The 6,000-nt window shown below is 49.1% G+C and overlaps 1 protein-coding gene across 5 annotated transcripts in view; it reads right to left on the reverse strand.

Annotated features, from left to right (window-relative positions):
• STAG2 (stromal antigen 2) overlaps positions 1–4,454 on the reverse strand; it is a 118,501-nt gene extending 114,047 nt beyond the window's left edge. Inside the window, exon 1 of one of the 5 annotated variants that reach the window (XM_046673028.1) lies at positions 4,224–4,454. The gene's annotated coding sequence lies outside the window, so the exon portion shown is untranslated. Of the gene's footprint in view, positions 1–3,208; positions 3,404–4,147; positions 4,167–4,223 lie in introns of those variants that run through there. The other 4 variants (XM_046673030.1, XM_046673029.1, XM_046673027.1 and 1 more) reach the window with 4 other exon arrangements.
• Positions 4,455–6,000: the final 1,546 nt, after the last annotated feature.

The following is a 6,000-nucleotide window of genomic DNA, read 5'->3' on the forward strand; positions in this document are numbered from 1 at the left end:
TAAAATAAATTTGAAGTCACAATCCTCATCATCTACTTAAGATTATTTGCATACAAATAATTCAAAATATGTAATCTGTCTTAACATCCTTCTAAAGCTAAAATGTTGAATACAAAATATACAGACAAACTAATATTAACAGTTATGAACTGTCCTTTCCCAGACTAGGGTAGAATTTTGTTTTAATAATGATTAGGGAACACACTTCACCCAACATAAAAATTAAAATATCCATTATTTTGGAACTCTGACATATATTCAAAAATACACCTCATGGGGGAAAAATCTGACACTGAACAACACAAAACTGCAGAAAATAAGGCACTTACCTTCAAAGAATTTAGGAGCAATTCACAAATACACTAATTAAGGAGACTGAGAGGGTCTTAATTGCAATGCACTTTTATTTTACTGTTGACGGGTAATGGTCAGAGTGTTGTTAATCCAAAATATTCAAATATTTTACTTATCAATTTTTAACTATTTATAGCATCGGATCATTTAAGGGGGGAAGACAACTTATTTTATATGTAAACATTCATTTTCATATCAGTTAAAAAAAGAACCTACCCCACCCCCACTGCTAGTCTCTGATACCTTAGAATGCGAGCCATTTCACAGTGGGAAAGAATGGCTAAGAAGTACATTTCTTTCCCAATCCTCTTCTCTACCCATTCATTAAACACCAAATACTGAAACTGATTTCAACTCCTACCTCGATCTTCCTACCAGGAATGCTCCCTAGGGCACTGAATCCCTTCCACTGTCACTTATTCCAAGTGCCAAAGCCCCTCCTATTAATAGTAAATCCCTCTCTTACTGACTCACTGTAACTCCAACTTAATGAAATAGACACCAAGCAGAATTTGCAAAATTTTCTAATGGAATTTTCCTGTTTTCAAAAGATTAAAAAAGAAACTAAAAGTAGAACACACACAGACTACGTTACAAACATTTAAAGTTCAACCAATTTGTAAGCATTTATGTTGCTTATTCTATACTGGTTCTATTTAAATTTTTTTTGAAAGTTTGTATATAGGTATTGTGTACTTATACACCAGGCCAAGTTTCCCATGCAAATAACTGACATGTAAATACAAAACTAAGTCATTACACCAAAATTGCAAGACAATTTGAAATTTTTCCTTCAAAATTTTTTGTTTAATTATGGAAATTTTCAAGGACACACAAAAGTGTGAATAGACAGAATAGTACAATGAGCTCTCCTATACTCACCATCCAGCCACAATCATCAAACTCAAGGCCACTTTTGTTTCATCTCTACCTCCCACCACTCCCTCCCCCAATTATTATCTCCAAAAAAGAATTAAAAGGAAGACTGTGCTCAGTAAGGACACTGAGAAAAATCGAAAAATAATAAAAGTATCAAAGACTAGCAGGAAGTCAAGAATCTAACAATGTAACTGTACGGCCACCCCACACAACTCCTTGTTAAGTGGCAAAATTTCTTTAAGAATTCAGTTAAAAACAAAGAAATAGCCATCTCTGAGAATTTTAACGAAACCCATAAGATCCAAAAGACATATTTAAAATTATACCTAAAAGGGTACGTGATGAAAATGAACTTAAACATCTGCAATTAGCTTGCATTCACGTAGCACCTTGGCTCAAAAGGAAAAAACCAGACTATTTAACATAATGTGTCATAAAATTACAATTCAACCACTTGAAAAACCGCTGAACACTTATGCCTTAACTGGTCCTTCTGATCCCTAATTATAGATTGATATCAATGTAGAAAGAAAACCAGGCATTTTAACGTAAGTGGTTTAAAATGTTCAAAATTAACCCCACCGTTCAGTGGAAAATAGGTGAAAGCAAGTCTAAACTACCTGAATTGTATGTCATTAAATAGAAATGTATCCACTTTCCAGGGCCGTTTTTTTTTTTTAAATAAGTTCACATATACCCTTAAATGCAACGCGCTAGGCTACAGATAGAATTAAGAGACCGCCTCCTGCTTTTGCTCCTATCCAATACGCACAGAGAGAAGGTTGGCAGGAAAGTGCTGCGAGGACAGTAACAAACACCAGCAGCTCCCGAGCAGGCCCTGCTAGAGCCAGGAATGACGCACTTCGGTAACCCGACTCTTTCTCCCCTCCACCCCCGCCCCCAGCAGCGGTGCTGACACCGCCAACAGCCCGGAGTAGGAAAAAAGACAACAGAAAAAAGGCAGAGGTTGGACCGCACCAGGTTTCATCAAGAAACCTCGATTATTCCTCTTTCAACACTAACCACTAGGACTAAACAGGAAAAGAAGCTTCGTGCTTAAGCAAGTCCCATCATGGTGGTTTAAGAGTCACTAAATTAAGCTGATAATGAGTCCAATCCACAGAGACAAATACAGGGTGTGGCTGCTGTGAAATACGGCGGTCCGTGGGAGAAAAGGGGTATTGAATTTACACTCCGGTGTGAGGGGAAGATGGGGCTTTACTGGGGGGGGGGGGGGGGGGCCGGCCCCGGGGAAAGAAAGACAATGTTCACCAACAACATATAAAACATTTCTAGGCCACGGAGGAGAAAGTCTCACAAACCGGATGAAACTACTAATGCAATATTAAAAATTAAAGCTGAACACTGCAGCACGAAAAATCACACGATAAAACCCATTACAGTTCAGGATTAAAAATAAAATGACATATACACGAAGGGGGAGTGGAAAGTAAATGTCGAAAGTACAGCGGTTTATAAAAAACTAAAGGCAAAACGACATTCTCGCGACGAAAAAAAAAGGGGGGCAGAAATCAACAATACGTTCACGAATATAGGCCAGAAGAAAATGGGAACGGGGCTCAAAGTTTTGCGGAACTACTTGATGCTGTTTCCCACACCTTCTCTCTCCTATGGCCCATCCGACCCTTTTCGTCCCCAAATCGCCGTCCACAGATCGCCGGGTACGTGAAAGAAGAAAAAAGAAAGTCAACCCCAAGCAAGAATAAAAGTGTGGAGGGAAAAAGCAGAAGCTGCCTACCTGGGGCAAGGATCGGCTCAGTTCGTGCCTTGAGAAAGACAGTGCGGGTGGGGGTGGGAACGAAAAGCAGCACTAAAACTAAAACAAAAGTGGCGCCAAAACCCCCCAACAAACAGCCTTCCACTCCCGCCCTTCCCCCCTCCTCACATGCCCGGCAGGCAGGGCCCCCTTCGGGGCAAGGTCTGCACGCGGGGGCCAACACCGCCAGACACCAACCTATTTATAAAATTGGTGCCCGAAGAAAACTGACCGAAGTCGGGCCTCGGAAGGGATGGAGAGATCGATGCCAATCGCTTTCCCAAGCAGTTCCCCCACCACGCGCTGGAGATGATGGGGCGGGGGAGAAGCAGAGGGGCCCGTCACATGAATGTTGTTCCCTCTCTAGGAAGGGAGGAAGAGAGGGAGGGAGTGGAGGGAGGGAGAAAAGGAAGGAGGGGAAGGGAGAAGGGAGGGGGCACGAGGGAGGGGTGTGATCAGAGTAGATTTTCCCTCGCCTCCCTCGGTCCGAGGCCCAAATATACACAACTGAGACTCCTCTCCTCCCCTCCCCCCTAGGTTCCCAGCACCACCATTTTGCTCGCTTCCTTCCCCTCACCGCGACACCGCGCTCTCCCCCACCCCGACCACAGCCTCCCCGGCTTTCCTCCCCCGACTACGGCTCGCACCCCACCCCACCTCCAGCTCCGGCTCTCCGAGCCTTAAGAGCCTGCCGGAGAAAAGGCACCTAAATCTAACGCTACACCGAGAAGCGGAGCCTCCATCTTGCGCTGCTCCGCGTTCTCCATTTTGGGCCACCCATGGGGGGGTCTCCGGAGAGGCCCCGAGGGAGAGTTGGGCGAGGGAAGGAAGAGAAAATCTTCCGCCAGGGTAGTCGAAAAGCAGCGTCGTGCGGTAGAAAGCCACTCTAGGAGTAGGAGGTAGGGAGGCAGGGGGCTGGAAGTTCCTCGCTAGTGTGCAGGGAGCAAGTTGGGGGGCGAAGGGAGAAAGAAGGGTCGAGGGTTACGCGGGGACGAGGCGGAGTCTCCCGCCCTGACTGCGCCCCCCGCTCGGCGGCGGCCGCCGGCCCGAGGGACGCGGAGGGGAAATTCACCGGCACCCGGGGGCCCCGCTCCTTCCCTCCCAACTCCTCTCGCGCCCTGTTTCAACCACACACACCTCACCGTGGGCCCCGCGCCCTCCGGGTGCCCCTCCAAACTTCTAGAAGCTTCGCCTCCGCCATTTTATAACTTACCTCCCCCCTCAGCGTACACAGAGGCAGCAACGAGACTGTTCGCCTCCCCCACTCCTCCTTCCTTCTTTCTCAGGCCGGGGGCTTCTCCCCCCTGGGCTGGTACAAGATATTTGCCCCTTCCTCTTCTTTACACCCTCGAATTCTACTCAGGGACGGAAGCTCCCGCGGTTCTAGAGCGGTGGGGGGTTTTGAAAGTGGCGGTCGGATCCGGCGGGTTTTTTTTTTTTTTTTTTTTTTTTTTTTTTTTTGGTGGCGCTTCGGGATTGTTTGGGGTGTTCGCTCTTCGGCGACTTGGAGGCGAATGGAACGCGCAGGCGCCATCTGTCGGCCACGAACCCGCGCCCGGCTCCCGTTGGGAGGGAGCGGCATCTAGCGGCCGAGAGCCCGCACTGCACCGCCAGGCTGCCTGCCCTCCCACCCAGCGTCCTCCTCCCAGTCACCAGCCAATCGTGGCCGACTGCCTGCCGGGTTCAGCGTCTCCGACGCCGCCTCCAAACGAGGCGCCCGCAGGGGCGCGCCGCCGAGTGGGGTAAACAAGGTGCCGTGCCCGCGCCCGCCTTACTCATTCGTTTGGCAGCGCTTCCGCCGCGGGCCGGACCGGGCCGCGTTTCCACTTTCTTTATTGGGGGGTCGAGGCTAGGGTGGTGGGAATGTCCGGCGGAGCCCCGGGCCGTGGGAAATCGGAAACCGGCCTCGCTCGGGACTCGTTCCCCGGGCCCCTCCGCCCCCCGCGCAGCCCGAGGTGGCAGCCCTGTCTGGCATCACCCTTCGACGTTCCCTCTGACACGCCCCAGCGAGGGCCATTCGGCCCTGGTTCCTGGACCCTCTCTTCCCCGCGGTCCCTCCTCCTTCCCACCAAAAGAACTCAACTCGCCTAACTCTGGCACCTGATCCTAAGTGACTTAGGGGTTTGCCTTTTGAATTTTTGTTTTGTTTGCTCTTTGCTTCGGGTGTGGAGAGAAAGCGAGTTGATTGTCTACCGGGAAGACCTGGCACTGGGGTGAAAAATGTCTTTCTTTACAACCCGCTATGCCCGTCTCCCAGAAAACGTGCTCGCTCTCCAGGGTCCAGAGACTGAGGGAACTGGGCTACTAGGCTAGGCCGGGCGCCCGAGCCGTTTATTCTCGACTCTTGGGGCGGAGGGAGCAAACGGCATGGAGCGAAGTGGAGGGAAATCGCAATGTGGGCGAAGGAGTCAGGGGGACCTGCCCGAGTTCCCCGCCGCCCTGCTGAGCCGCCCTCTTCCTGGAGACGTGCGCGGGGCGGCCTCGCGACTTTGTTGAGGATTGTGGTTCCTTCCTAGCCCGCCTCCTCCCACCCCCAAGATGTTTGAAGTGCGAAAGCGCACCCCTTCGGCTCCTCGTCCCCAGTAACGCTGTCTTGATCACCCTTCTTATTTTTTTGTTTCGGATCCAGCGTCCCGGACCTTTGGCTGCCGAAAGCTCTACGCGGGGGAGAGACTCGGGGAGGGCCTGTCCCCTCCGAAGCGCCGCTCTTCCTAGGACGGGAAGAAGTGACCTATGACAGTGTCTCCATTGCTGTTACAGAAATTCCCAGATTCATACAATAGTGTTTAGTTAAGAGCTCTTCGTTTCTGTTTCTTAAAATTTTGATTAAGATACTCCTTTAATATTAAATTACTTTTCAATTAGAAGAAAAGGAATCAATGTATTTGATAACGAGACAGTTTCCAAATGAGAAATAATGCAAGCGCCGTGTAAGTCGAGGGGATTTCACCCGATATCCCTTTTAAAGCATTCCAAATGCAGTATAATTA

The sequence above is a fragment of the Equus quagga genome, chromosome 10 (assembly GCF_021613505.1).
Source record: "Equus quagga isolate Etosha38 chromosome 10, UCLA_HA_Equagga_1.0, whole genome shotgun sequence".
Classification (NCBI taxonomy): domain Eukaryota; kingdom Metazoa; phylum Chordata; class Mammalia; order Perissodactyla; family Equidae; genus Equus; species Equus quagga.